The 19,234-nt window shown below is 41.1% G+C and overlaps 1 protein-coding gene across 8 annotated transcripts in view; it reads left to right on the top strand.

Moving 5' to 3' along the window:
• SGCZ (sarcoglycan zeta) overlaps positions 1 to 19,234 on the top strand; it is a 629,523-nt gene that overhangs the window by 314,600 nt on the left and 295,689 nt on the right. The window lies entirely within an intron of this gene.

The raw sequence follows: 19,234 nt of genomic DNA, 5'->3' as shown, positions 1-19,234 counted from the left end.
CCCCTCATGGTGGTGGTTTTGGGGACTCAAACTTCCTTCCCCCACAAGTCCCAAAATTATTTTTTTTTTTAAATACACTTCCGTGTTGCTACAGGTTCACGCCACAACAATAAAATGTTTTTAAAGATTTCTTTTTGGGATTCTTTGTATAATGGTCTCGATTTATGTTTGGGTAGATTTCTGACAGACTGGTTACATTACTGTACATGTTGAAGAGTACATGAAAGTACATTTTATTTCTACTGATGCATGGGCACATTGCTTTATGGTTCTGTAGCAAACTCCCCATTTTCCTTGTTTCCTGTGCCAGTATCCAGACACTGCTGTTTTGGGATAGTGCTGGCCTGTCCTCACTTGATCAGGAGTAAGGCTGACTTGGTACCACCCATTTCAGCCATGGGAAAATCAAGGTATGCCTACATAGGATGGCTGCAAGGCTAGCTCATAAGGAAAGGATCAACATAAAAACATCTCATGGGCTGATTCTGCACGGGTGGAAAAGGTCATGGCAGCATCCATATGGACCCAGGGCTAATCCCTGTGTCCACATGATGTTGCCACCAGGCTGTTGCTCTCCTGGGCCTCGTGCAGATTGGTCCCCAGAAGCCCCATTCCATGCAATTACCTTCCAGCAAAATAACCCCCCATCACCACCCCCTATGCATGGTGGAACATTGCTGCTTCCACTGTGTTTCTCAGGGGGAACATATTTAAGCAGGACACTGGGTGCCCTGATGAAATGTGTCCCCTGTGGGACATAGCATGCTGTGGAGCATGCAACTCAGCAGTAGCGCGCTAGTAGCAGCCAGGAGTGCCACCACTGGTGCCAAATCAGCCAAGGACAGCAGGATTAACCCTGACCCAAGAAACAGACCTGCAGCCCAGTAGTAGGGAAATACATATGGCATAAGATCAGATGGTGGCAGGAGCCAGCAGAGGGGAAGAAGAGCTTTCTTTCACTCCCCAGGGTTTAAAAGTGACATGATTGGAGTGGAAAAGAACAAGAGGAAATGACACCCAACTGGTTGTTTAAAGAGGACTCAGATACAGGCTAGGGATGTTGTGGCTGAAGGTCTTGACATTGCAACCTCTCTTCTCACTGTGGTATGGCCGGCCCTCTAGTGGAAGAACAACAAAATTTAAGTCTGGCACCTTTAAGACTAACAAAGATTATTCAAGGTGTGAGCTTTCATGTGCATGCACATTTCCCTGTGGATGCACACAAAAACTCACACCTTGAATAAATCTTTGTTAGTCTTAAAGGTGCCATTAGACTCAAATTTTGTTGTGCTACTTCAGACCAATATGGCCACCCACTTGAATCTCTCTCTAGTGGAAGGAGTAGTCATGATCTATTATATGCATGCCCAGATTGAAGTGGGATGCTGGGTTCAGTGGAGCTGGATTTAGGAGTGGTGCTAGACAATGTTCTTTTCTCAGAAACACAGCAGCAATATGAACAATTGCTGGAACTTGGACAGTTAGCACACAGTGTAGGGACTGAATATTTCTGTTCCACAAGTCTGATGCACATTAGGAAAAGCACATTGTTCTTGTATGTTATGCCTCCCTCCTCTGGAACATCCAAAGGATTGGAGCAATATGCAGTTGACAGTGTGTATCTTACAGAGCAGAACTTTTTTCTTTCATTTGCCTGGGCTTGTTGTACCATTTAGCATCAGAAGGGTAGCATATGTCCCCATGTAACCGTGATCACATTAAATTTAATAAGTATAATGCATGAAAGCTGTGAGGGATGGAAATGTTCGTAATGCAACAAGGTTCTGATTTATTTTATGTTTAGCAAGACAATCCAAGCCAAGCATACCATCTGTTGCCAAGGAAGAGAAGTTATTGCAGTTGCCATACTTGCTAGCTCTTTAAAGCAAGTTATATATGGAACAATGTTGATACTGGCCCGAGTGTTTACTCCACGGCTGCAAGTGGAAATGGCATCAGCTGCCCTTTCTAGCTTGTACAAGACTTTTGTTATCCTTCGGCAGCAGCTGCAGTAAATAGTGATACAAGCATTAAAAACTGGCACACTGAAAGCCTCCTTCTTCACAGCAGTGCTGGGCAGAATACCAAATGTGTATTGTCTTTGGTGTGGGGTGGATATTTTCAGTAGCAGAGAGTAAAACATTTGTTCTAACAAGCGCATTCTGAAATTTCCCTGAAGACTGTCTCGGTCAGCCTTTCTATCACACAGGGGGTATCCTTTACCAGGCAGGGGAAGAAATGGGTTCCATTTGTTTCAGAGGGGAACAGATTATCCTGCCGGGCTTAGAGTAGAGATGAATGGACAGGTGAAACTACCTTGATATTGTTATGCTCAAAAGCTTTTTGTCTAAAATTTGGCAGACATTTCTTCCAGTTGCCTTGCAAAAGAGAAACATTAAAATGCTGCAGACCTAAATGTACTTACCTGGATTTACTAGATTTATTAGAAAAGGAGGCTTGTGGGGAGGGGGCATTTGTTCAGTTGCTATTAAAGTAGGTATAGTCAGCAAAGGGGGTCTTTCCAAAGCTTGCCTTTCGAGTGGGCATATAGGTTCTGGCTATACCCACAGAACTTCATGGTCTATAATGTTCAACATGTGAGAACAGGAGCAGAGGCTGAACTTAATGCTGGTGTGGGAAGAGCTTACTGGAAGTAGGTAGGGATGAGCACAAACCAGGAAAATGAGGTTGGCTTCATGGTCCATGGCATGGTTCATGTACCACTGAGTGTCACACAATGTTAGTTGCCAAATTAACCAGTTTGTTTTGTGATGTGGTAAAATGATCCCCAAAATGTTAAAATACCAAACTCACAGTGACCATTTATGCACTGGGAACTTCAGTGCCCCAGCTCCCATGCAGGAGCAGAAATTGGGGGCGGATGAGGTGCATCAGGGCAAATGCTCCCCCATGTGGGTGCAGGAAGACGTGGGGCAACCTGCCATGACTAAAACTCCACCCTGCAGCCCAGCATGAAACCTCCAGTGCATAAATGGTCAGTGAGTCTCTGGCTGGCTCTCTTCTAGACTTGTGCGCTTCGGCCACTGAAGTGGCCATTCATACCTGAAGCTGCCAGCACCACATGCATGCGCTGACTGGTGTGCTGGAGCCAGCACCGCCGCTCCCCTCTACGCCACGACACTGGCTGCTTTGGGCATGAACGGCTGCTTTGGTGTCCAAAACCTACCTTCTACCTGGCCTCTAAGAGTGGTGAGGATTGGATTTATGGGGTCAGAATTACCGCCCCCCCCCCCCAATATAAGGTACCCCTTTCTGGCAGGTATTCATTTTGACAGGCGCAGGTTCAGAATGTATAGAACAGATCCCATGCAAGCTAGAGATACCAAACTCACAAGGGATCTCCAGCTGACTCTCCCATACAAGCTTTCCAGGTTCATCCTCCTTGTTGCTTTGAAGTTTCCAGAAAATCTATCCTGAAATGTATCTGTTCACAAATAGGCACTAACTGCCCTGAACAGCTTAGAATTTGTGAAAAAATTGTGTTGGTTGAAGTACTATGAACTTCACTTTGTGAATGTCAAACCAGCCAAAATTTATCATTATCAAGCCAGTTTATGTCCATACCTAGAATTGAGGCAGCAGTTGGTACAATTAAATCCTTATATTGAGAGACACTTGTTCCAGTGTTTTCCAAACACTCCACTTTGAGTATTATCCAACTTTTTATTTTTCAGGAGGCTGGTATGCTCTTTCCAGTACCCAACCCCTTCCTCTTGAAACACTTGTATTCATTCTGAGTTTTTGACTGAGTCTTAAGACCTCTAAAGACCAAGGATTTCTCAACTCTTCCAAGCTACCTGTTTCACTGGTAGCAAAATTCTCCTCTCACTAGAAGATCTATCCCTTTTCTTTGGCTCGAATGAGGGTCTCTGTCTATCTACCTAACTATCTTCCAATTTCCCCCAGTTCTCCAGACTGTGTTAAACAGCTCCCAGTCAGGGCTGAATGCTAAAACCGTCAGTATCTGATTTTTCTCACCTTTGGCTGAAATCAGATTGAATTATCCTCAGCATCCAGCTTAGAAGTCTTTCTCTGCTCAGCTGATTGCTACCCAATCAGATCTCTTGGAACAGCTTTCAGTTTCTGTGCAGTAGTTAATAAGATAAAATGAAACATGTTTAAAACAATAAAAGAACAATAAAATAACTTAACTAAGAGGTTACTTGCGGTGTACGTCACTGCCACGTCTGCCTCCCTCCACAATTTGAACTCAGGTCTTCCTCTCCCCTCCCCTCCCCTCCCCATTGAAACAGAAAAGTGTTCTGCTTATGGTTAGGGTAGTTCAGAAGGTGGGGGAGCCAAGCCTCTTTCTTTTCTTGGAGGGGGGGAGAGAGGATCGAAGAAGGCAGAGGAGGGAGAAAAAAATCCAAGACCGACAGAAGTTGAGAGAAATTAGGGGCTTTTCCTTTAAGGCAAGCTTGTCACATGACCAGCTTTGGCCAAACAGGGGTTCTCTACCATGGAGCAAAACCCAGATTCAAAACAGCCTGCTTTCTCAATTCAATTTGTAAAATATTGAGCATTAAAAGCACTCTAAGATATCACACAATAAAGGCAGGGTCACTCCGGATCAATCTTTCTTACTGCAGAAGGAAAATTTAAATCGGTCAAAATCAAAACGGAAATCACATTCTGCGTAGACGGCAGGGACTGAATCAACCTGGGATTGGAATAAAAGCTCTGTGCAGTTTATACCCAGGTTCACTGAACCCTCAGATTTCGAGTCTCTTGCACTGCAGAGATACAGGGGAAATGCAGCCCCAAAACTTCCCATTCCTAGGAATTGGATGATATTGGAGAGCCACACCTATGCCTATAAAATTGCAGTAATAACTGCCATGCCCTTTATATCACTGCCAATAAGGAATTCTAATGTACTTTGCTGTTTGCAGTTAAGTATTCCAAGTAACATAACAGAATTTTTTGTCAGGAACGCAATGCAATGTGGTACTTAGAAACTATGTCGTATCTGTGGTGACCCTTTCTGTAGGTGTTCTGCTTCCTAGGAAGACTGAAAACAGATAATTACAAGGGAATTTGGAAATACCATGATGGATGCTGAAGCATTTTTATGGTTGCAAGGCTACCTCCTAAAATGTCAGTCAACATATGCTTAAAATGCTCGTGGAGCTTTCCTGCACTATTGTTAAGTGCTGTAAATCATGAGGCTTTATTCTGTCTTGTCATTCTTGTCAGTGAATTGCTACAAGTACTATGCAATGTCATTTAGTATATAAGAATGTACAGAACTGGTGGCTGGAATGGAAAAAAGGTCTATTTTGCCTTTGGCTATAGCAGAACATTGCAATTAAATACAGAATTCTTTGACTCCTGTTTCTCATGAGACATTTTGTACTAAAGAAAATATGTACAAATAGAAGAAGAAGAAGAAGAAGAAGAAGAAGAAGAAGAAGAAGAAGAAGAAGAAGAAGAAGAAGAAGAAAAGAGTTGGTTTTTATGTGCCACTTTTCTCTACCCAAAGGAGTCTCAAAAAGGCTTACATTCGCCTTCCCTTTCCTCTCCCCACAACAGACACCCTGTGAGGTAGGTGAGGCTGATATTACTGCTTGGTCAGAAGTAGAACAGCTTTCTCAGTGCTGTGGGGGCTAGTTGCATGTGGGGGAGTGTGAACTCAAACCTGGCCACCAGATTAGCAGTCTGCACTCCTGACCACTACACCAAACTGGCACATGGGCTATGAAAGGCACCATATATTTCATATTATTTCAATTTAAATTATCTCCTTAAAAAAACACTGCCATGATATCCTTACTAAATTTGGAACATTATTTCCAGGAAATTTGATCTGTCTAGTGCAGCCTTTTTCAACTTTTTTTACCCTTGAAAAACCCCTGAAACATGCTGAAACTGAAAAACCCCTGAAACTGGCGTGATCGCACATAATATGGTTGGGAAGCATAGTTGCATACATGCCCACCTGCCCCCCCCAAGCCCTTCAGGCCCATCATTGGCCATTTTGGGAGGGCAGGTTGTGTCAACATGACCATATATGACCATATTCTTATTTATATTGTATTGTAGTTGGTAAAGTTTGCCATATTACGGGATTTTAGTGTTTTATTATATTGTGAACTGCCACAAGCTGGCTGGCCTGGGAGTGGCAGTATAAAAATTTAATAGAATCATAGAATAATAGAGTTAGAAGGGACCTCTTGGGTCATCTAGTCCAACCCCCTGAACTATGCAGGACACTCACATCCCAATCACTCATCTACTGAAACCTGCCACCCCTTTGCCTTCACAGAATCAGCCTCCCTATCAGATGGCTGTCTAGCCTCTGTTTAAAAATTTCCAAACATGGAGAACCCACCACCTCCCGAGGAAGCCTGTTCCACTGAGAAACCGCTCTAACTGTCAGGAACTTCTTCTGGATGTTTAGATGGAATTTCTTTTGAATCAGGGCCATTTCGCACGGCTTCAAAGTAGCACAATGGTTGCTATTTGGAAACGCTACTAATTTGCCATAACCCACGACGTCGTAGACAATCTGCAACAATCCTGAAACCAATCAGCAAAAAGCGCTTCGTTGTGGCGCTTTCAGGGGAATCCAGAAAAGTGGATTCACCCTCCGGATAGCGATACACTCCTGCAACCAATCTGCAACAGTAGCGCTAAAGACCTGTGCGTTACCATTGTTGCTGGTTCTTCAAAGTCCCTCCCCCTGGCTTTCTCCTCCAAACTTCCGGCGAAGCGATCGCCATTTTTTTTTCTCCGAGCGAGCGGGGATAAACGCACCGGCGAGCCTCTTTCTGTTTAGAGGCTTCCCTGGCGTCAGTCCTTCACCTTTAGTCACTAAGCACAAACCACTGAAAAGCCCGTTTGCTGAAATAAAGTCCCTTTATTTTTTACAAATAAATTCAGCCGAAAATCGGGCTCGTGAGAGGGGGGGGGGTTTATCACTCGAGGCAGCGTGCAAACGATCATACAATCAAACGACAGCTCACATTAGGCAGCTGGATGGGTCTCTCCGTAGCAACGAATCTACCTAGATTCGTTGCTATGGGTCGTTTTTTTTTTTTTTTAAACCTTTCTTAAAGGGAAAGGGGCTGTTTGGGAGCATGCTAACGGCTGCCCATTGGCTGCTTGACGGCCAGGGGCGGGACGAGCTTGGCAATAGCACTTCCTTTCTAGCGATTTCTGCCGAGACCGGAAGCCTGTGGGAAACGCTAAAAAACGCAACTGATTCCACTACAAAGGCAGGTATGCATAACGACGAATTCCAATATTTTAAATGGCGATTTTTCATTCCGCAAACAATTTGCAACAAAGATCCCTGTGCGAAAAGGCCCTCAATTTCATCCCATTTGTTCTGGTCTGTCCGTCTGGGGCAAGAGAGAACAACTCTGCTCCATCCTCCATATGGCACCCTTTTAAATACTTGAAGATGGTCATCAGATCCCCTCTTAGTCATCTCCTCTCTAGGCTAAGCAAACCAAGCTCCCTGAACCTTTCTTCATATGTCTTGGTCTCCAAACCCCTCACCATAATAATAATAAATAATAAAAAAATATCAACTGATTAATGTTTAACACATTTAAAATATATATTTAAAATTAACTCCCACCCATTACAGGAAACCCTTCCAAGGCCGTCAAGAAAATCCAGGGTGTCATGAAATCCTGGTTGAGAAAGCCTGGGCTATTGATATCATTGTCTTGTGTTAGCTAGTAAAGACTCCTCCCCCCCTTTTTCTGTAGACCCTTAATAACTCTTACTGGCCCTCCTCCCTAGCTGAGTTTTGCGTCTTTCTGCATATATGTTTTTATTGAGTTGTTTTGAATTGTGCTTTGAGATTTTAAAAGTTTTAAAGTTTTGGTGTTCCCTCCATTGGGAGACAGAACTTGTGTGGAAAGACACCACAGCAAGGCTTTAGATAAAATAGACATTATTATATTTTGTTTTTAGCAAAATGATATATGCTTGGCAAGGACTCCAGTTGAATGTGTTTGACAGGAAATGGTATTGAAGACTGTTGTACAGGGATTCACAAATGCAGCCATCGTAACTGGGTTTTGCCCTGACAACCAGTATTCATTCTGATGGGATGTTTCAGACCTCTGTCCTTTTTCTTTCAGCTCAAAAAGTGAATGGAAGTAGGGACATTACATATACTTTTAATAAGTGTCAGAAAGGTTTTGGACTTCATTTCAAGCACTTCTGCACACTTCAAAATTGATTCACTCTGAATAAATTTAGCACTTTGATATTTCACCTTAATGTTTGTGTGCAGCTTCTATTAAAATGTAATTCATGAAGCCCAGTGGAATGGCCCAGTGACTGTGGCAGAATCACACAGAATCTAATGGGCCAACTGTTGAAAATATTTGGATGGTCTCTGCTCCTAATGTTCCTATATAATTATGGTTGATGGGTGGGGTCATGTGCTGAATCCTGGAAGGAAGAACCTATTAGCAGCCCAAGAAGATTTAGCCAGGTTTGTTCTCTTCTCACAGGTAATTAAGGCACACCCAAAGTATTCTTGTGTGAGGATCATTCAGTTGAGCAGAATGAAATATCTGGAGGGGAGAGGGGCCTGTTCTTTATTCAGAAGCTTTGCCCTTCTTCTAGATCACAACCCATGAATTTTTTAAAAAAATCCTCTACTCATCCATGAGGGCCAGTGGGTGACACTGGGTCTGGAATTACTTTTTTAGCTTGACCTACTTCACAGAGTTGTTGGGAGTGTAGCATAGAGAATGGAAGAGCCATGTAATCTGCCCCGAGATCCTTAAAGAAGATGGAATAAAACTGTAGCCTTGCTAACAATGTATGTAATTAAGGTATCAATGCATATATTTGTATTCCAACAGAGATCTGTTACTAAGAACAAAACAGTGTGCTCCTGGGCAAAATTTCTCCACTCTTAGCCAGTTAACTTCACTAAGTTTACACTGGAGTAACTTTGCATAGGACTGCATTATATTGAATGCCTGTCTAGCCCCCCCCCCCAGTCCTTACATGTGTTATGACAGCAAATAAATTGTTTGGCTGAGATAGATCAGCTGTTTTGTTACCTCAGACTAGGTGACACTTGCATTATAGCCATTTTTAATATTTCAGCTCAAATGTTGAGGATTAGGTATGCACATCAACCACTTTTCACATTCTGATGGATTTGTGGTGTTTTCTCCAAGGGCTGTATGTGATATTGTCTCAATGTTGAAAAAGATAGCACAAATGTGCTATACTTCCTCTTATCGTCTATAGATGTGTTCCTTTTCAACACCAGAAAAGCTATTCACATATCCTTTTCTTCCCCAAAGGCTTGTTAAGTATATTAATTTGCACACCTTAAGTCTATTTTTATTCATCCTCTTTTAAAATCAGATCATTTTTGTTGGAGTCATGACAGCATATCAGCAGTTTAGTCAATGGAGATATTATATAGGGTGTGTTTGGTACTGTGCTACCCTAACTGGCTGCACCCAATGAAAGTCCTGGAGAGCACAGCCTTGGCCAATAAGCCAAGCCCTAATTGCCAACCTAATTGCAAAGTAAAAGTCCAGTCTCGGTCTTACCCAGGGGTAGTCAAACTGTGGCCCTCCAGATGTCCATGGACTATAATTCCCATGAGCCCTGCCAGCCATGGACATCTGGAGGGCTGCAGTTTGACTGCCCGATAACCAGGCAAATCTGAATCCAAGGGTGATCCATAGGAATGGTTGTCTACCAAGCCAGGGTTGGGAACCGGGAAGGCAGAGTACACAAGCTAAGAGTCCAGATACCAAAACCATAGTTGAGAGCCAAAAACCAGGAGTCAACAAACCGGGGGTCAATCGGGTAGAGCTTTGCTGAAGCAAAGGCAAGACAGGAACTGAAGTCAAGGTGACGGGTAGGTTCAGCGCACAGGTTGCACTCACAAGGAAACACTGTTGCTGCCTTGCTTAAGTGCAACCTCCTTTAATGAGCTGAATGGCCCCACCTGAGGCCTCAGGTGTCGTTTGTTAAAATGCTCTCACCTGGAACCCCTCTAAATTGACAGCACACCATGACCTGTGTGCTCCGGTGGAGCACTGTGAAGTCTGTTTGCCATCGCTACCTATAATTCTACATCGAGCTGTCTGGTCTGGAGTGGGGTGCCAGTGCAGTTGAGAGCACAGCCAGTGGAGAAGGTAGAGTGTTGACCAGTTGCTACTCATGTCCAGTGCCCAGGTCAAGCCCCTAAGGCCCGCCACTCCACCCATCTCCTTCTATCAGTGGTGCTAGCAGCAGCATGGAAACTGGAGGTAGAGGGACAGCTCTTGCTCTGAAGGCAGGGGCATGACAGGTGCATTCCAACTCCAGGGGAGCTGTAATGTTATATTTCTCTGGTTTAGAGCTTGTTGAATACTTATCTTGTTTCCCCCCCTGCCATCCTATGTTTCTGGTCTGCCTATAAATGAGGCACAATCTCTCTGCTACTGGAAGGCCTACAGATAAGTTAATGCTTTTTGCAACCCTATTCATGGAAGTAAACTTAGTGGTACACTGAGTGTGTAGAACTGGTTTATTTCACCAGTACTGATAGTGCAACTCACATTAAAGCACATTCATTGAAGTCTTTATTGGTTACCATGTTTTTTAAAGACATGTGGTCAATAAAGTGACATTATTTTACTTTTGAGAGAAAGATGATGGAATCAGGAGCCATAGGCCCTTTTGTATAGGACAAAATGTTACCAGTTTTTATTAAAACGTAAAAATTGTTGTTCATTATACCACAAGACGTTTGTGTGTGTGTGTGTGTGTTTTAAAGAAAACAACAGAAAAGTAGTAGTGTGTTCTGGTAAGTTGTGTGTTGTAGAAGTTATATGCACATTCTGATTTAAAACATGGTCTCTGAAGTGATGTACGGAAGAAAAAAGGGAGAGTTCTAATCTAAATGGGCTATTATCAGAAGAGATGAATTGGCTTTCAAGGTCTTTTTTAAAAACTATGGATTAAAATGGATTTTTAAAAAGTATAAGTGCTACTTCTAAGAATGAAAAAAAGTACATGGGAAATGCTTGGATAGCTCTGGTTGCGTACAGCTATTTATCTAGTAATCCATTTATGTTCTGAGTTACCTGCTCTCAACTGATTTCCTCTTTGCTGTACAGGAAAAAAAATGTTGTTTAGGAAATGCTTTCAGAGCAGCTGGAAACTTCAGTAATGTAGTTGTTATGTTTTAACAAGATTTGACACACTGACAGTGCAATCCCAAGCACACTTGGATTGAAGTAAAACCTACATACTTCAATAGGCTTTGAAGAGGGTACCTCTGTTTAGGATTACACTGTCAGAATACAATCCTACTCACATTTGGGATGAAATAAAATTCTGTCAATGTCACTAGCAATTATACCCAAGTAGAAATATTAAAAACTGAAATGTTGATTCTTAGGTGGAAAGAATAAAATATATATACTACAATTTGTGTAAATCATATTTTGTTCTATGTGAATGCATGTTCATTCATATACCAGTTTTCATATGCATTTTGAATTTTGAGAATCTAACAACCACAAAACATATACAAATATTTGTTCAGCCTTTAACTGTGTAGTTTACATAGAGGATTGTTTTGTTGTGTATAGTACAGGCAGGATTTTTTCCGCACCTCAGTATTGCTGCTTTTTTTCCAGTAAATTGAATCCTCAGCTGATGCTCTGACCTTGTAGCACCCCTCCTGCAAAAGGGCATTCTTTCTTGAATTTGCATGGACCCTTCCCATGTGTTCTGTATTTCCCTTGAAAAGGGGCTGTGTGGCCGTGTTATCATTGACCTCATCAGCTACAGAACCTCCTCTTTTTTGCACATGTACAGTAACTATGGTATCATAATATTATTTTAAAAAAAACAGTCTGAATGTATTGTGGGGAACAGCATGGTTGCTGCCATTTCAACAGTTTACTGTGCCTCCTTAGTTATCAACTATGAAAATATCTGACAATCATGGAACTGGATACACCAATTTAATAATTAGAGAGCATGCTAAAGGCGTTCTCATGTACTTTGTCAGTGGTGGAACCTCATTTATTTGAATATGCAGTGATGTTATAACATCAAGATAGGTAAATGTTTGCACGTATGTATGTATGGATATATTTTAAGGGCTCGATGTATCATGGTAGAAAACATGCTTGCTGCCATTTCAAAGGTCCCCTGCTCTTCTGGCAATTATTGAACTGGATACTCCAATTCATTTTTTTTTTTGCATATGCAGTGATGTTATAGCATCATAGCATTGTTTTTTTTAAAAAGAAAACACACAGGGAGCTATAGGGAAAGAGAAAGAAGGAGAATGATGAAACCTACCCACCCGTCAAGAAACAAAGAAAGAAAGGGAAATTCATGGATGAATAATTGGAGAAGACTACATGAAACCTCGCTTGCCATTTTTCTTCCATGTTGTAATGTTATGTTATAAGGCCTTTTATGCACTGGTGTTTTCTGTGTTGCCTCAGTGTTGTGTTCCCTGTCCTTCTGCATTTCCCCTCATTTTCACCATACACATGTGTCAGGGTTTCTTTTTCCTTCTGTATTCATTTCCCTCCCTTCAGAACTTAGTTCACTTTCCTGTCACTGTTTCCTTAATGTTTTTGAGTGCGCTTATGTGGCAGTTATTTTCCCCTTTTGTAAGCTCCAAGTCTAAGGTAATTCAAAAGTATATAGATTCCCTTGCTTTCCCCCTGCCCATTTTTCTGCCCCTCAGGGGCCACTCCTCCACCACAGGCTCTGTTAGGTAGCCTGGCAGGTCCAGTGAGAAACTCTACACATAGGCTTGGCTTGGGGTCTGCTGGATTGGCTCAGTTTAAACCAGGCTACCCAGCATACCCCATTAAAAAGTTGATCCTGAGAAGAGAGCTCTCTCTGTAGGCTCAGCTTGTGGATCTGCTGAATGGCTGCTCAGCTGTTAATTTGGCTTTCTGCATGCCCCTTTCTGTGGGGTTCATGAGACCACAAACCAACAAACAGTTGGGTTTGTGAATGAATCTCCCAGTTTGGTTTGGTTTGTCATTTAGCCACAAACCATGAACTGACATGAACCTCATGTTTCCAATTGGTGCTCAAACTAGTTACGGTTGGGGTTGAAATGAGTGTGCTGCAACATTTGATTGTTTCAATAAACAACTTATAATGTTAGGGCAGAATGTAGAGAAACAGTGTGGTTTTCAGTTTGCAAAAGTATCAGAGAATAATTATTTAATCCTGCTATGTCTTTAGTCTACATGGAGAACATATAAGAGAAACTGGATTACAGTTAGATGGTAGAGTGAAAATCAATGAATGGACATTAACAGTTTGGTATGTGCAGATCAAGATAATTAAAACTATTGTATTTCCCAGTACTGTGTATGGAAGTGAAAATTGAAGAAAGTCTACAGGAAGGCATCTGATTCATTTGAAATGTGGCATTGGAAGGGAGTTTTACAGATACCGTAGACCATCAAAAAGATGAATAAGTGTATTCTAGATCAAATAAAATTCCTGACCTCTCCCTAAAAGCTAGAATGATAAAGCTGAAACTATTTTGATCACTTTATGAGAAGGCAAGATGGTGGAAAAGACAATAATGCTAGGACCATTTGAATGTCACAGAAGAACTGCTATAGCCAACATGAATGGGCTGACTCTTTGAAGGAAACCACAACCTACAGTTTGCAAGTCTGAACAAGTCTGTTAATGACAGGATGTTGTGTAAGTGATTGCCTCATAGGGTCAAAGTAAGTTGAAAGTGATTTTATGGCACAGAACATATACACCGTATACCATAAGATGGCTGAAATGCAATTGTAGACACCTTTCTGCATAAATTGCATTTAGAATTACCTTTTTGTTTCTCACAATTACAATTGTGTATTAGCTAAGGCAGCTAACACACAATGCAAAAGATCTTAGACCGCACCATACGGTAACACATGCTTGTGGAGGAATGAAGTCTTTTCCATAAACCCCATCCTTTTCCATTAAACCCCATCCTTCGTATACTCTGTTTCATTTTGGCATGGGTACTTTGGGAGAGGATTCCAAAGGCACAATGATAAGTTACATCTTTAGATAGCTAGTAATTAATGTCATTAATTTAAAGCTCTAAATTCTTCATTTTAATATACCCCAAGAAAAGTGGATAATAGAAGCTGGTAAAGAAAATGAACAGTGAGTGAAGAGTTACCAGCATTAAATTATGCAAATAAGGAGCACTGTGGGTAAATCATTTAAGAATCCATGTGCTTAGAATTGAAAACCCATTTCTGGGTTGTTGTTTTTTAAAATGTATAACCCTCTTTCTTGGAAGACAGGAGATGCCAGTTTTGCACTTCTTTCCTTTCGCTATATATCGTGATGATTCCGAGCATTCCTGACACAATATCTTCATGGGTTTTGCTTTTCTTAGCAGAGGCAGGAAATGGCAAACCACCTCTGGCATTTTCTACCACCAAATTAGTTAACTGATGACCAAGCTGGTTTGGTAGCCCCCCTTCCCCCATCATAGAACCTTCAAACAGTGTATCCATCATTCTAGCTTAATCCAGTGCTACACACACACACTGCAAGGAGCTCCTGTTCTTTATGATGTGAGCCAGTTGATATGGTGTGTCCAGCTATTCAACTTTGCCTCAACAAAATTATAAGAACAAACTTTCTGAGACGAAGTGTCCTTATATAACAATTATAGATTATCAGGTTTTGTGTGTATGCATACTTCATTCAAAAGAAATGGATGGTATGTCTCTCTGATGAGTTGCTGCAATCTTCCTACTGATTTCAGCCTGTTTAGTTTTACATAGAGCTGCACCATAAATTTCTTCCATGTGCAAATTTCCACTTCATTTTTCTGCTGCCACATGTGTTTCTAAATGTCTGAAGAGACCACATGGCTTCATAGGAGTTGAAAGATACTATTTAAGTATTTGTATAAATTTCCAGAACACAGTACTCAAAAACCTCTGAGCAAAGGGGCACATGAACCAGGCAAGCCTTGGCATGATGAAGGTTACCAAACCTGCAAATAACTACAAAGGAACATTCAGTGTAAATTCTCAGTCTCCCTTTTGAGTCCTTTGCTGGGAACCCTGGGTGAGCCACATGAAATGTGTGAATAAAATTTAGATGTAATTGACAAGGTAACTAAAGGAATCCCTGTTATGCTAAATATAAGAGGTTTGGGGTATTATAATCAAAACTATTTGAATGTTTAAGTTGTTGTTGTTGTTTTAGCAGATGGCCTCTTTTAAGAAAACATGACCTCTTTTTTGATGCCTATTCTCTTTTGGGCTCTTTTAAAAAAAAACTGATGAAAATGTCCTCTTTTGGGGTTGGAAGTTTAGGAATATTCCTAGATAATATCAGTTATCACAGCTTAATTGTAGAGGACAGTATTTAAAATGAGATTTGTCATACTGATCACTTGTTTGAAGTAGTCACTTGGGCAACTTTATCTTACTTAATTGCAAAATTTTCAAAATATGGCAACCCTCTCTTATTTAATTGTAAGAACCATTTATTGGATTCATTGGCTGTTTTCAAACTAATATTGTAGTGATTCTAATTTCAAGCAGGGCTCTGAAGAACCAGCACAGAAATATCCTAAATAAATCCATTTTTATTGTGAATAGTGATATAGGCACATACTGAATTAAATAAACAATAAACCAACTTCAGCACTATATATAAAAATGCCTATACATACATGAGTTACGAAACAATGCTGCCATAAAGAAACACCAGGGGCGATTAAAAGGGGGGGAAATGAGTAGAGAAGGCAGCCAAAGAAAATATTTCCTTTAAGAAGTTTTATATATGCTATTTTGCTGTTTAAGGTAGTTTTACAATATACTTCTTAGAAACTGAAACAAGCTTAGAGACAAGGAATTATTTACAATTAAAAGCTTTGTAGAATGCTTCAGTAGCTCCTAGGGTTTCTTTAAATGTATGTAATATAGAGACTAATGGTGTCTGTCTGTGCCCAGCCTATAGAGACAAAGTGTCTGTTTACGCCCAGCCTTTCTCATCTCTTGAAGCTTGAGCCTGGAAGAAGGCTTCCCCCTTTAAAGTTAAAATACACTCTGACACCCAAGAGGGCTACCTCAGCTTAATCAGAGAAGATTCTTATGTTTCCCACTGGAATAAACTTGTTGAGCAATGACTATAGCTGTTCAGTTTTTCTTGGACTCCCTTTATGTGGTTACCAGACAGGGAACCATGAGAACTATTAAGAAACAACTAATTAAGTATGATTGCAACAGTACAATCAGTAGAGTACAATGTGTTTGTTCTACTCCCTTTGTTGCCATTCTTCCACCCGGAGAGCTTCCCAATTACTGCTGGTATTAGGTTGTTCCTTGTCTTTACCTTGGTGTGTCTTAATGCCCTACAAACTAGAGTTTTGCAAGGGAGGTCTCTCAAGATACCATACTCTGATAATGTATGATAGTGTATACTCTGATACTTGCACCTGTGGTGCAGGTAATGTAGACACTCCATATCACAACCTTCAAAAATAATTACTTTTCTAAGCCTAGAAATCTTTTAATTTTTCCTTTGTTCCAAAATATAGATCATAGAATCATAGAGTTGGAAAAGGCCATACAGGCCAACTAGTTCAATCCCCTGCTCAATGCAGGATCAGCCTCAAGCATCATATGGAGCCATTACCTCTTTTATTAGAACATAGTAGCAGACCTATCACTCTTAGATTTGTTAGATTTTCATCGTCATTCAGAAGCAGTCCAGCTTTTTATATATTGTAGTAATTTGCTTAGAACTAATAAATTAAGAAGCAGTATGGGGAAGATAGGTAGACATGGTTCTTCATTTCTATATTTTCCTCTGTGTCGGTGCAGCCTTGTGTTCATACAGATTGTAGAGATATCAGCCTCCTGGTGGGATTTGGGGGTCAGTTCCCCTATAGATCAGAGATCAGTTCCCCTGTAGAGAAAATGAGTGAACTGGAGGATGTAATCTATGGAATTATACCCCCACTGTAGTCCTTACCAAGCTCCATCCTCAAATCTGTAGGAGTTTCCCAGCCTGAATCGGGCAACTCTATCCCTACATCCCCTGCCGGTGGCCAGCGGAGATTTGACAATCCTATACAGATGTCTTCCTTATCATAACTAATTTTCCTGTTCTCTAATCATAGCTGTTGGTCTTTTCCAAAATTCAAGAAAAGTAGGCTTCAGTTTAGACCTCAGTCAGATGTATTTGTTAGCAATTATTTTTTGCATGATTCAGTTCTAAGAAACATAGCAGGACATGACACTTTATGTGAAAGAAACTGCATGAAGTAACAGTATGTGTAAGTCTGCTACATGGACTCATAGTCTTGTGACTGTCACTCATTTTCCAGACTGGCAATGAAGAAAAGATATTCTGCTACACACACACACTCGTACACACTTTGTCTCTGTGTGTTTTGTGGCCAGAGTTGAATGCTGTTAACTATGGAGAAAACTATTTGGTTTTGTGTCAGCTGTCTCGATAAATCTTTGCTACTTTAGAATAATGTTTACATCTGTTCTGATGTCCTTTCTTTCCCCATCTGCTCCTCACATATAATTTATCTTTATAGAGCTTTACACTATAATAGTTACTCTTTTCAGACTGCTATTTTTTTCTTCTACATTTAACTACATTTACTAGCCCTTCTGTTACTTCTTACACCAAGGGCCATTCCGCACAGCGTTAATGTTCCTAAAGTGTAACTGTTGTCAAACGCTATTTTTTTTAACATTATGCATGACGTCGTGCACAATCCGCAACACTCCCGCAGAAAGCACTTCAATGTATTGCTTTTTGGGGAATCGTAAAAAGTGGATTCCCCCTAAATAATTCCCCCACTTAACTCCTGAGAACAACCTGAAACACATCTGAAAAAGACATGTGCGTTCTCAATATAACGGTAGGAAGAAGGTTCCTCCTTTGATCCCGCCCCAAGGTTCCAGGAGACGGGGAAGGCTTTTTTTTCCTTCAAGCTGCCAATAGCAATGAACACCTGAAGTTCCAGGACAACTAATGCTGTAGAGTCAAACAGAAAGCACCCTTCTTCAAATGTATTAAAACTTTCCAAGTACCGTCACCTACAGTCATTGCTCGAAAAAAAATTTTTTTTAATGGAAATGTATGTCAATGAATACATGTGAGTGCGACATGTTTTGTCTGATAAATTCATTGCCACTTGTATTTTTGGGTTTTAAAAAAAATTAAAGGAAAACTGGGAACTTGTGGATAACAAAAACAGTGCTAGTGGGAGAGCCTTTTTTCCACTAGAAATGGCTGTGTGCGTTATCAAAACCTGCTGCTATTAATTGTAGCACTTTATAGTGCTTACATTTAGGTACATTGGCGGTTGTGCAGAATTGCCCCAAGTGTTTCCCCCCCTAATACCAAAGTAGTTAGCTCAGCGGAGGAGGATCTGCTTGGCATCTGGAGGGTCCCAGGTTCAATCCCCAGCATCTCCAGTTAAAAGAACTAGGAAGTAGATGATGTGAAAGACCTCAGTCTGAGACTCTAGAGAGCTGGCTGAGAAGGCAATACTAACTGTGAAGAAATGCATTTTCCTGTAGAGGATTAAATTGAGCATTTTAACAGGGTTTTTTTTTAATTATTTGTGTAGAGACTAGCCAGGGAGAAGGAAGTTAGTCAATTGCTTTCCAGACTTATATCCAAATGAGTAGCCGTGTTGTTCTGAAGTAGCACAATAAAATCAGAGTCGAATAGCATCTTTAAGACCAACAAAGATTTAATCAAGGCGCGAGCTTTCGAGTGCAAGCACCCTTCATCAGATTATGATCTTCTTACATGACAGGGAATATATAGCAAACATCTTATATCAGACTTATATCAGACAGACAGCTTCCAGGACTTCCTGGAAATCTCCAAAAAGTACCTCTTTGACCCAGGCTAGCAGTGTTAGTGGGTGGAGAAAAAGATAAGATGAAAAATGTCTTGAAGCAAGGAGGAGTGCTTTTTGATGTTTCATCCATCATAGTGGACATTCGTCTAACCTGGAGGGGCAGTAGTTAGCCCTGCAGTGGCCTAGACAGTGATGGTGGTGGCAAATTTTTCACAGAGGGAGAGAGAAGTACAGCTCTTGCAGTGTTGGAGGCACCTTGGAGTGGGCAGGGCGGAATAGGGCCTTGCAGGCTTGAGCAGGCCCATTCTACTACACTATTGATGGGCCAATGTCCAATTCAGTATAAGACATCTTCATGTATCATGAATCAACCAA

Source organism: Paroedura picta, chromosome 10 (genome assembly GCF_049243985.1).
Source record: "Paroedura picta isolate Pp20150507F chromosome 10, Ppicta_v3.0, whole genome shotgun sequence".
Classification (NCBI taxonomy): Eukaryota; Metazoa; Chordata; class Lepidosauria; order Squamata; family Gekkonidae; genus Paroedura; species Paroedura picta.
Note: the sequence above shows the minus strand (reverse complement) of the source record. Positions and strands in the feature narration are given on the sequence as shown.